Source organism: Cebus imitator, unplaced genomic scaffold (genome assembly GCF_001604975.1).
Source record: "Cebus imitator isolate Cc_AM_T3 unplaced genomic scaffold, Cebus_imitator-1.0 Scaffold214, whole genome shotgun sequence".
In the NCBI taxonomy this organism is placed as follows: domain Eukaryota; kingdom Metazoa; phylum Chordata; class Mammalia; order Primates; family Cebidae; genus Cebus; species Cebus imitator.
This window is the reverse complement of record NW_016107529.1, coordinates 1,886,213-1,899,328: the sequence shown is the minus strand read 5'-3', so window position 1 is coordinate 1,899,328 and position 13,116 is coordinate 1,886,213. Positions and strand designations below refer to the sequence as shown.

The 13,116-nt window shown below is 39.7% G+C and overlaps 1 pseudogene; it reads left to right on the top strand.

Annotated features, from left to right (window-relative positions):
* The first annotated feature begins 10,147 nt into the window (after positions 1 to 10,147).
* On the top strand, positions 10,148 to 10,683 carry LOC108318031 (annotated as a pseudogene).
* The last annotated feature ends 2,433 nt before the right edge of the window (positions 10,684 to 13,116 follow it).

Genomic DNA, 13,116 nt, shown 5'->3' with positions numbered 1-13,116 from the left:
TAGTAGAGATGGGGGTTTGACATGTTGGCCAGGCTGGTCTCAAAGTCCTCACCTCAGGTGACCCACCTGCCTTGGCCTCCCAAAGTGCTGGGATTATAGGTGTGGGCCACTGTGCCTGGTCTCAAACAGATTTTTAAACTTGCAGAATTTATTAAGTGGAAACTTGTGGATAAATTTTCTAGCAATGGGATATTGATTAAATTTTTTTGTATTTTTATTTAAAAAAGTAGAGACAGGGTCTCACTACATTGGCCAGGTTGGTCTTGAACTCCTGTCCTCAAGCAATCCTCCCACCTCAGCCTGCGGAAGTCCTAGGATTACAGGTGCGAGCCACCATGCCAGGCCATGGTGTTGATATTTATTGAATATCTACTATATTTCAGTAATTATGATAATTATTTTATATTATTTATCTTATTTAATTCTCATACAGAAGCTGCAAGGTAAGCACTCTTAACTGCATTTTTCTTATTTGGAAATTTAGCCTTGGAGAAGATTAAGTAATGTGCCCCGTGTTACAGGTTGAGTAAGTGGCAGGGGTAGAATTCAAACGCCAAATGCCTGACCTTAAATGGCCCTGACCCTTCCCTACCTTCGCCATCACCACATAGACATTCTGTGAAACCTTAGCAACCCTCCAATTTGGAATTCATTCAAACAACTTCTGGTTTTCCCAGTTAAATTCTATACCCCTGAATACCAATTTGATTTTTTTCCTTTTCTTATTATTTTTTCACCTTTTTATCAGCTTTAGGGGGAGATTAAAATTGTAAATTTAGGCTAGGCGCGGTGGCTTATACCTGTTATCCTAGCACTTTGGGAGGCCAAAAGCAGGAGGACTGCTTGAGCCCACAAGTTTGAGACCAGTCTGGGCAATATAGCAAAACCTCACCTCTACAAAGATAAAAAAATTTGCTGAGTGTGGTGGCAGTGGACTGTGCCTGGTCTCAAACAGATTTTTAAACTTGCAGAATTTATTAAGTGGAAACTTGTGGATAAATTTTCTAGCAATGGAATATTGATTAAATTTTTTTGTATTTTTATTTAAAAAAATAGAGACAGGGTCTCACTACACACCGGTAGTCCCAGCTTCTTGGGGCTGAGGCAGGAGATTCCCTTGAGCCCAGGAGTTGGGTTGCAGTGAGCCAAGATTGCACCAATACACTCCAGCCTGGGTAATAGAGCAAGACTCTGTTTAAAAAAAAAAAAAATCCAAATTTGTAGGAGAAAAATAATTTAACTCAACTTGGAGCAGGTGTAAACCCCATCCATTCTGCTATAGTCAAAAGGATGTCATCACCTAGTACAGTTGTGGCCATCAAAACCCTACTGCATAGGTTGTTGCCAGGGGGTGATTTCAAAGAAGGGGGCTAGGACGAGGCAGTCACACAAACATATTTACTATACTTGTATTGCTTCTCAGTTGAGAAGGAGGGTTTTCTGTCTCCCTCTCCAGGAAAGTCCTCACTATAGAAACATACACACTAGGAGAAACTAGATGAAAGTAATTTGCTATGTTTCCCAATCCCCTTTCCCTTCTCCAAATACACAGAAGGGGTAGTCCTGGAAGTTCTCACTGGAGGCGATGGAGAACGCCAAAATGAAAGGGGCATATGTTTCAGGTTTTGTGACTGAGGACAGTGACAGACTCTTATGGTCAATAAAGATCTTAGAAGATCCAACAGTAGCCGATCCCTCTCTGTATTTGTGGAATACTGTTATTCCTTTTTCTCCAGGTCCCAGAAACAGACTTCTTTTCAGGTTCTGAAAACCTGGCATTGTTTATTACATAATTCAAACTTTCTATCCAACTTGCTATTTTAAACCTTTGAAATAGCAAAAAATATTTTTATTTTCTATATATATTTTTTAAATTAAAAAATGCAAAATTTCTTTCTAAAAGTTGCTGAATAAAGAAAAAAGCCTCATTGGCCTTGTTAAAAAGTATTCAAAATAGAAAATTAATGTGGTAGTTCTTTAGCACATGTTCCTTTATCCTATTAATGTAGGCGTATACCTCTTATGAGGAGCTGCAATGAAAGTTTCAATTATGTCAAGAAACTGAAAACTAAATGAATCAAAAGGCTGTAAAAGCTTATGGAAATTAAAAATGCTTAGATCCTTTTCAGATAAATCAAAGAGTGCTTTCATCTAACTCCTCTGTTTTTTTCCCCCACCCCTGAGGAAGATTGACCTGGTCTTTGATTGAAAGAACACTTTGTTTGAAGTGGCTTTTTAAAGAATATTTTTAATGCTTTGCTTGTTGTTATTTGCAATATTATTAAAATTTTAAAAATACTGTTCCGCATTAACATGACAAAAAGATTTAATTAAAAAGAATAGAGAGAGGGTCTTGCTATGTTGCCCAGGCTGGTCTCAAATTTCTGGGCTCAAGTGATTCTCCCACCTCAGCCTCCTGAGTAGCTGGGATTACAGGTGTGAGCTACTTTGCCCGGCCATTTCATTTTTTTTTTTGCAACAGAATCTCACTCTGTCACCAAGGCTAGAGTGCAGAGGCGTAATCTCAGCTCACTGCAGCCTTTGTCACCTCAGCCTCCTGAGTAGCTAGGACTACAGCTGTGCACCACCACACCTGGCTAATTTTTGTATTTTTAGTAGAGATGGGATTTCTCTATGTTGGCCAGGCTGGTCTCAAACTTCTGACGTCAGGTGATCTGCCCACCTCGGCATCCCAAAGTGCTGGGATTATAGGTTTGAACCACCTCGCCCAGCCCTATTTCATTCTTTTGTATGAACAAATAGTATTCCATTATGTCTATATCACATTTTCTTTATCCATTTATTCATGATGAATTTTTTTTTTTTTTTTTTTTGACAGAGTCTTGCTCTATCACCCAAGCTGGAGTGAAGTGGCGTGATCTCAGCTTACTGCAACCCCCGCCTCCCAGATTCAAGCAATTCTCCTGCCTCAGCCTCCCAAGTAGCTGTGATTACGGGCACCTGCCACCAAGCCCAGCTAATTTTTAAAAGTATTTTTACTAGAGACAGGGTTTCCCCATATTGGCTAGGCTGGTCTTGAACTCCTGATCTCAGGTGATCCACCCACTTCAGCCTCCCAAAGTGCTGGGGTTACAGGGGTGAGCCACTGCACGCGGCTCATGATGTTTAGATTGGACATTCCATATCTTAGCTATTGTGAATAGTGCTGCAATAAACATGTAGATGCAGGTATCTCTGTAATGTACTGATTTCCTTTCCTTTGGTTGTGTGGAAATTAAGGAAGTGCCTGGAAATTAAGGAAAGGAGAAAATCCTAGAGAGGTAGGAGATGTGGATGTCAGAGCCCCACATTTGTATATAAATGCTTCTGAAATCCTTGGCTCACTTTTGAACTGTACATGTATGGGTGAAAATCCAAGAGATCCAGGGACAACAACAGCTGGGGGCTGAAGGAGCCAAGCAGACACTTCAGCTGTTGCCTACCACAGTGGAGACAGACTTTAATCTTTAAAGACTTACTTGACTTGAATAAGAGGAAAGGCTCTAGCTCTGATAAATATGTCTGACCTGAGTTACCACAATAGAGAAATGTGGCTCTTCAACCACTTTGCAGATTTGAGCCAGTTCACAGACCCAGATCCCTTTGGATAAAGAATGGGTTTTGAAGAAAGACCCTGCTTCTCTGTTTAAAATTTACATGGTAAATCTTTCTCCTAGGCTCTCCGCAAAAGCTTTGCAGCCATTTGCCAGGGTGACAGCATATTAGGCTAAGAAAAATAAAAACTAGATTTGTCTTATGGATTACTAGATAATGGCTGTGGACTGACATAATTCCTGGAGACCTAAAATGTCACAGCGGTCTACTAGTCAAAATAGAGGCTTATGGAGATCAGGTTATTAATGGAATTTTAGTTTGGGTTCATCTCAGTGGACCCATGGTTATTATTCCAGTTCTAGAATGCTTATTTGGAATAGACATATTTAGAAAATGGCAAGATCTCCACACAGGCTCCCTGACCCATGGAATGAGAGTTATTGTGGTAGCAAATGCCAAATGGAAGCCACTAGAACGGCTTTTCCCTTCCACAATAGTAAACCCAAAGCAATACCACATGGATTGTAGCAATTAATGTTGCTTAAAGGATGCGGGGGTGGTGATTTTTGCCACATCTCTTTTCAACTTGCCTATTTGGCCTGTGCAGAAAGTAGATCTTAGAAAATGAAAGTGGATTGTTGCAAATGTAATCAGGTGGTTCCTCAAACAAGGGCCACTGTTTCAGGCATTGTTTCATTGCCGGTGAAAAGAAACACATTCTTTTGCATCTATTATCCAGCTACTCCACTGGCAAATGCTTTCCTTTCTCTTCCTGTTATTATAGACTGCAAGATGTAATTTTATGTCACCTAGAAGAATCAGCACTGCACTTTCGCTGTTCTACTGCAGGGCTATATTACTTCTCTAACCCTCTGTTATGTTATAATCTAGTCCAAATGGGCCTTGACTCTATCTACTGCACAGGACACCATAGGATATTTTTGAGATCAGCTGACTGGACCTGGTGAGCAAGAATTACTAGCTACTGGAGATAACTCAGTAATTTAATGTGTGCCAAAGTGTGGAAATAAATACCACAAAATTCAAGGGACTGTTGCCTCAGTAAAATTACTAGGCATCCAGTGGTCTGGACCATGCCCAGATATCCTTCCAAGGTGAAACAGTAGTTGCTGCATCTGACTCCTCCAACCACCAAGAGGCACAATGTTCAGTGGGCTGCTTTGGATATTAGATGCAACATATACCTTTTTAGGAACCAAGAGGCCTAAAGAGGTATATCCAATTTGAACGCCTTTTATTGCTTTCTCTTGTCTGATTGCTCTGGCTAGGACTTCCAGTACTGCGTTGAATAGAAGTGGTGAAAGTGGGCATCCTTGTTGTGTTCCAGTTCTCAGCGGAATGCTTTGAACTTTTCCCCATTCAGTATGATGCTGGCTGTGGGTTTCTCATAGATGGCTTTTATTACTTTGAGGTATGCCGATTTTATTCATTTATTTATTTAGTGACGGAGTCTTGCTCTGTTGCCAGGCTGGAGTGCAGTGGCACAATCTCAGCTCACCGCAACCTTCACCTCCCAGGTTCAAGTGATCATCCTGCCTTAGCCTCCCGAGTAGCTGGGACTACAGGCCATGCCACTACACCTGGCTAATATTTTTATATTTTTAGTAGAGATGGGGTTTCACCATGTTGGCCAGGAATGGTCTTGATCTCTTGACCTCATGATCCACCTGCCTCAGCCTCCCAGAGTGCTAGGGTTACAGGTGTGAGCCATCGCACCCAGCCCTATGCCAAATTTTTGAGGGGTTTTTTTTTTTTTTTAAATCATAAAAGGATGTTGGATTTTATCAAATGTTTTTTCTGCATCTATTGAGATGACCATAGGATTTTTGTTTTTCATTCTGTTTATATGATATATCTCATTTATTGACTTGCCTGTAGTGAACCGTCCCTGCAACACTGGTATAAGACCCACTTCATCATGATGTATTATCTTTTTGATATGTTGTTAGATTCTGTTAGCTAGTGCTTTGTTGATGATTTTTTGCATCTATGTTCATCAGGGATATTGGTCTGTAGTTTTCTTATTTTGTTATGTCCTTTCCTGATTTTGGTATTAGTGTGATACTGGTTTCATAGAAGATTTAGTCTTTTGGAATATTTTCTGTAGGATTGGTACCAATTATTTGAATGTCTGATAAAATTCAGCTGTGAATCCACTTGGTCCTGAACATTTTTTTGTTGTTGTTGGCAGCTTTTCTTTTTTTTGAGACAGAGTCTCTCGCTGTCACCTGGGCTGGAGTGCAGAGACACAATCTTGGCTCACTGCAACCTCCGCCTTCCGGGTTCAAGCAATTGTCCTGCGTCAGCCTCCTCAGTAGCTGGGATTAATCTGGCCAATTTTTTTGCATTTTTAGTAGAGACGGGGGTTTCCCTATGTTGGCTGGGCTGGTCTCGAACTCTTGGCCTTGTGATCCACCCACTTCGGTGTCCCAAAGTGCTGGGATTACAGGTGTGAGCCACTGTGCCCCACTGGCAATTTTTTTAAAAAATTACTGATTCATTCTTGCTGCTTGTTATTGGTCTGTTCAGGGTTTCTATTTCTTCTTCATTTAATCTAGGAGGTTTGTATATTTCAAGGAAAATATTAATCTCTTCTAGATTTTCTAGTTTGTACCCATAAAAGTGTTTATAGTAGCCTTGAATGGTCTTTTGTATTTCTGTGATAGCAGTTGCAATATGTTCAGTTTCATTTTTTACTCAGTCGTTTGTCCATGGATACTTTGGTTGTTTCCATATGTTGATTATTATAAATAATGTTTTAATGAACGTGGGAGTGCAGCTATGTTTACTAGGGGTGATTTCATTTCCTTTGGATATATACCCAGAAGAGGCATTGCTAGGCCATATAATAGTTTTATTTTCAGTTTTTTAAATATAATTTTTATTTACTTAATATATGTATACATAAAAATATGTTTATATAGATGCTTACATATGCATCGTATTGTACTGCTTTTTAAATTGTTATTTTGTAACAGCGAACCCCTGGCAGTGGCAGGTCTGTCTCATGTTAGAACTACTGATTTGGTACGCTGTTCTTGGAAATTCTCTATACAAATTCTCTTGTATAGGTCTGAAATTCAGCCCATTCCTATCCAGAAAGCAAAGTCCATACTGTTTTTCACACTGGCTGCACTAGTCTACATTCCCACTAACAGCATACAAGGGTTCCCTTTGCTCTGTGCCCCAGTTGACACTTATTTCTTCTCTTTTTGATAAAAGTCATCCTAACAAGCATATGATGATATTTCACTGTGATTTTGATTTGCATTTCCTTGATGATTAATGATGTTGAGCACCTTTTCATGTGCCTGTTAGCCATTTTATATCCCCTTTGAAGAATGTTTATTTAGGTCCTTTACCCATTTTTAAATTAGATTATTCATTTAAAAATTTTTTGGCTACTGAGCTGTGTAAGTTCCTTCCATGTTTTGGATATTAACCCTTTATGTGATACAAGGTTTGCAAATATTTTCTCCCAATCCATAGGCTGCCTTTTTATTTGCTTGATTATTCCCTTTGCTGTGTAGAAGCTTTAAGTTGAATGTAGTCCTACTTGTTTATTTTTGCTTTTGCTGCTTATGCCTATGGTGATCTATCCACAAAATCATTGCTGAGAACAATGTCAAGGAGCCTTCCCTCTGTTTTCTTCTAGGAGTCTTACATCTTTAATATATTTTAAGTTGATTTTTATGATGGAAGATAAAGATTCAGTTTTATTCTTTTGCGTGTGGATTTCTAGTTTTCCTAACATCTTTTACTAAAGAAACTATCCATTCCCCCATGGTGTCTTCTTGGTGCCCTTGTTGAAAATTAGTTGACCATATATGCTTGGGTTTATTTATTAGCTCTCTATTCTGTTCCATTTGTTTATGTGTCTGTTTTTATGCCAGTACCATATTTTTTTGATTACTATATTGTGGTAGACTTTGAGGTAAGGCAATGTAATACATCCAGCTTTGTTCATTTTGTTGAAGATTGCCTTGGTTGGCCAGGCACAGTGGTACACACCTGTAATACCAGCATTTTGGGAGGCCAAGGCGGGTGGATCGCTTGGGCTCAGGAATTTGAGACCAGCCTAGGCAACATGGAGAAACCCCATCTCCACTAAAAATACAAAAATTAGTCTGTCTGCTGGTGCATGCCTGTGCTCCCAGCTACTTGGTAAGCTGAGACAGGAGGATCACTTTAGCCTGGGAGGTGAAGGTTGCCACTGAAGATTGTGCCACTGCACTCCAGCCTGGGTGACAGAGCGAGACTCTGTTTCAAAAAAAAAAAAAAGAAAAAAAGGAAAATAAAATAAAAGAAAAAAGATTGCCTTGGTTATGAGGGGTCTTTTGCGATTCCATATGAATTTTAGTTTCTTTTTTTTTCTATTTTTGTGAAAAGTGACATTGAGATTTTGATAGAGATTGCATTGACCAGTACTGACCCATGGCCTGGGGGTTGGAGACTCTTTGATTAAAGGCTTAAATATAAGACTTAAAACTATGAAACTAATAGACAAAAAATATTGGTGAAACATCTAGGACGTTGGTCTGAGCAAAGATTTTTTGGGGTAAGACCTCAAAAAACACAGGCAACAAAAGCAAAAATAGGCAAATGAGATTGCCTCAAGCTAAAAGGCTTCTGTTGCAGTAAAGGAAACAGTAAAGTGAAGAGACAACCTACAAAATGGGAAAAAATATTTGTAACTATCAATCCAACAGGACTTAATAACCAGAATGTGTAAGAAACTCAAACAACTCAATAGTAAAAGAAAAAAATGATTAAAAAATGAACTAAAGACCTGAATAGACATTTCTCAAAACATACAAATGGCCAACAGTATATTTAAAAATACTCAGTATCACTAATCATCAGGAAAATGCTAATCATAACCACAATGAGATATTATCTCACCACAGTTAGAGTGGTTATTGTAAAAAAGACAAAAATAACACATGCTAGGGAAAAGGCAGAGAAAGGAGAACAATTGTAGACTGTAGTAGGAATGTAAAGTAGTACAAGCACCATGAAAAACAGCATAGTAGTTCCTCTATGACAGAACTACCATAGGATCCAGCAATTCCACTGCTAGGGATATATCCAAAAGATGGGAAATCTGTACACTGAAGATTACCTGCATTATGGTGCTGATCCAGAATAGCACTAGCACTCTTCACAATAGCCAAGATATGCAATCAACCTAGGTGTCCACCAAAGGATGAATAAATAAGAAAATGGGGTATATATACACAATGGAATATTATTCAGCCATAAAAAGAATGAAACCCTGTCATTGCAGCAATGTGGATGGAACTGGAAGTTGTGTTAAGTAAAATAAGCCAGGCACAGAGAGACAAAATGGTATGTTCTCACTCATATGTAGAGCTTAAAAAGTGGATCTTATGGAGGTAGAGGGTGGAATGGTGGTTACCAGAGGCTGGGAAAGGAATGGTGGAGAGGGGGATGAAGAGAAGTTGGTTAATGGCTACTAACATACAGTTAGATAGAAGAAATAAGTTAAAGTGTTTGCTGGTAGATTAGGGTGACTATAGAGAACAACAGTGTATTACGTATTTTAAAGTAGCTAGAAGAGAAGAAGTATAACAATGTTCCCAGTACAAAGAAAAGATGAATGTTTGAGGTGAGGGATGTCTTACTAATGTTAATTTGATCATTACACATTGTATACATGTATCAAAATCCTAAAATACCCCCAAAATATGTACAATGATTATGTATCAATAAATTTAATACAAAAATTCCAAGTTTTTGTTTTGTTCATCTTTTCTATTGTTTTTCTAGTTTTGATCTATTTCTTCTCTGATCTTTATTTCATTCCTTCTACTAACTTTGGGCTTACCTTGTTCTTGTTTCTAGTTCCTTGAGGTTAACATTAGCTTACTTATTTGAGATCTTTCTTCCATTTTAATGTAGCTGTTTATTGCGATAATCTTCCCTCTTAGAACTGCTTTTGTAGGCTGGGTGTGGTGGCTCACACCTGTAATCCCAGTGCTTTGGGAGGCCGAGGCAGGCTGATCACGAGGTCAAGAGATCGAGATCATCCTGGCCAACATGGTGAAACCCTGTCTCTACTAAAAATACAAAAATTAGCCAGGCGTGGTGGCGGGCGCCTGTAGTCCCAGCTACTTCAGGAGGCTGAGGCAGGGGAATCGCTTGAACCCGGGAGGCAGAGTTTGCAGTAATCCGAGATCTCACCACTGCACTCCAGCCTGGTGACAGAGCGAGACTCTATCTCTAAAAGAAGGAAAGAAAAAAAAGAACTGCTTTTGTTGAATCCCATAATTTTCGGGATATTTTGTTTCTATTTAGCTCATCTCAAGATATTTTTGTATTTCCATTTTGATTTCTTCTTTGATCCCTTGGCTGTTCAGGAGCACATTGTTACACGTAATTGTGGATTTTCCAAATTTACTCCTGTTTATTGATTTCTAGCTTCATGCCATTTTGTCCAGAAAATATACTTGATATGATTCAAATCTTCTTAAAGATGTTAAGACTTGATTCAGTCGGTCCCGGCAGCAGCTGCAGTGCTCTGTGCCCTCTCCTTTTCGCTTCTGGAAACATGGCCTTCGGGGTGGCTGTCTCTGAGGGTGTCATCAACGTGTTCAACGACATGAATGTGCGTAAGTCTCCAACGCCAGACGAGGTGCCAGAAGGTGGTCTTCTGCCTGAGTGAGGACAAGAAGAACATCATCCTGGAGGAGGGCAAGGAGATCCTGGTGGGTGATGTTGGCCAGACTGTCGCAGACATCACCTTTGTCAAGATGCTACCAGATAAGGACTGACACTACGCCCACATGACGCAACCTACAAGACCAAGGAGAGCAAGAAGGAGGACCTGGTGTTTATCTCCTGGGCCCCTTTAAGAACAAGATGATCTATGCCAGCTCCAAGGATGCCATCAAGAAGAAGCTGACAGGGATCGAGCATGAATTACAAGCAAACTGCTATAAGGAGGTCAAGAACCGCTGCACCCTGGCAGAGAAGCTGGGTAGGGGGGCAGTGCCATCATCTCTCTGGAGAACAAGCCTTTGTGAACCCCTTCTGGCTCCACGCCTGGAACATCTGGTAGCCCCACACCTGCCCTCAGGTATTGCAGGCTGCCCCCTTCCTGCCAGACTGCAGGGGCTGGGGGGATTGCAATAGGGGGAAGGCAATCCCTTCACCCTAGTTGCCAAATAGAACCCCCTACTCCCTGGATTTTCCTTCTCTCTCCATCCCTGATGGTTCTGGCCTTCCTAAACTGCTTTTGATTTTCTGATTCCTCTTGGGTTGAAGCAGGCCAAGTTTCCCCCAGGCACCCCAGTTATGGGGTGGCCTGTATTTTTTTAAACAACACCCGCACTCCCCACCTGTTCCTCCCCTTTCCCATGCTGCCAACTTCTAAGGCAATAGTGACTCTGTGCTTGTCTGTTTAGTCCTGTGTATAAATGGAATGTTGTGAAGATGACCCCTCCCTGTGCCAGCTGGTTCCTCTCCCTTTTCTCCTGGTCACTGCTGCTCATGGAAGCAGGACCAGTAAGGGAACTTTGATTAAAAAAAAAAAAGATAATAATAAAAAGGCTACAAAAAAAAGATGTTAAGACTTGTTTTGTGGTCAAACATATGATCTTTCTGGAAAATGTTCCATGTGCTGATGAAAAGAATGTGCATTTTGCAGCAGTTGAGTGAAATTGTCTGTAAATGTCAGTTAAGTCTATTTGGTCTAGTGTGTAGTTTACCTTTGTTGATTTTCTGTCTGGATGGTCTGATCATTACTGAGAGTGGGTGCTAAAGTCCCCTACTACTACTGTACTGACGCCTCTCTTCCTTTAATTCTATTAATATTTGCTTTATATACTTGGGTGCTCCAGTATTGGGTGCATACATATTTATAATTGTTACACCCTCTTGCTGAATTGACCCATTTTTATCATTATATAATATCCTTCTTTGTCTCTTTTTACAGTTTTTTGACTTAAAGTCTATTTTGTCAGATTTTAGCATAGCTACCCATTCTCTTTAGTTTCCATTTTCTTAGAAAATGTTTTTCCATCTCTTCACTTACAGTCTATGTGTGTCCTTAAAACCAAAGTGATTCTTTTCTATGTAGCATATAGTTGAATCTTGTGTATCTTTTAAATTCATTCAGCCACTCTATAACATTTACTTGTGGAATTTAATCCACAAGATTAGATAAGGACCTGCTACTGCTATTTTATTAATTGTTTTCTGCTTACTTTGGTTTCCTTTTTTTTTTTTTCTTTTTTTTTTTTTTTTTTAAACAGGACTATCTTTTCTGTAAATTAAAAAAAAAAAATTAACACATTTTCAATAGTTGGTTCATCCCCAAGAATGAATTTTGAAGCCCTGAATACCTGTTAGCTAATATCCATAGCTAACTATGGATAAGAAACTATGGGGTATGCACAGGATATTTCTTAAAGAAAACATTAAAAAACAGGTCAGAATAATTGCCTCTGTGAAGGTGGAGTAGGCTCTTAGAATACCTATTTGTGTCTGAAATCGTTAACATTAAGCCCTGAAGTGTCTATGTCTAATGTCAAACTTCATGTAATGCTTGATGCAATACTGGTTCACAAGCAAAGATAAGCACCTTAAACAGTTCTGAATATAAAAATCACAGAAAAGAAATCAATATATAGAGTGTCCAGCCACTATAAACAGCAAACCTGACCATGACCCCAGAAGTCTGGTATGGGCCTCACAGGAGGTAGGCACCTTCTGCTTCTGCTCTCATACCCTGATCCCACTGCACTGAAGCTGTCTGCAGAAAAGCTGCCTTTGCCCACAAGACCCTGAGCTCCCTGAAGACCAACTCCTGTCTTTATGCAGTATATCCTCAGGCTCAGCACACCAGATATTCTTAATGCTTCTTGAATGAGCGAAGACCATAAATGACTGAAGTCCAATTAACCTGTTTATCTTCTTCCTCCAATGATATATATAGCTTTGCTCTTACAACAAAAGCAGCAAATGCAATTGCAGTTTGAGTACATCCCAATTTAGCCCCGCTGTGGCAGCTGGACATCACATTTATAGAAAAGTGACCTGAATATATGCTTTTACTCATAACAACAGAAAAAGTAAAGAAACATAAATTTTGTAATACACCTACCTAGTACCTTGAGCTTCCAGATGTTTAAGCCGGTTGCTTTTAAGAAGTTTGTTACACAGAAAAATGGCCTGAGCCTTGAGTTTTCTGCTCCTGCACCATACAACTGCCATTTGGATTTCTTCAGAAAGTTGTGTGAAAGACTCAGCCTCTCGGAATCTTTGCACAAAACGTCTGGCTTGAGGAGTTGCTATCACTTTCTGAGAAGAATGTTTGGTTGTCTTTAGTTTAANAAACAGGGTTTGGCTCTAACGTTGTTCAGGCTGAAGTGAGTAGCATGGCCTTGGCTCACTGAAGTTTTGACTTCCTGTGCTCAAGTGGTCCTCCTGCCTCAGCTCCGGAATGTCTGGAACTACAGGTGTGTGCCAATATGCCTGGCTAATTTTTAAATTTTTTTGTAGAGATAAGGTTTTGCC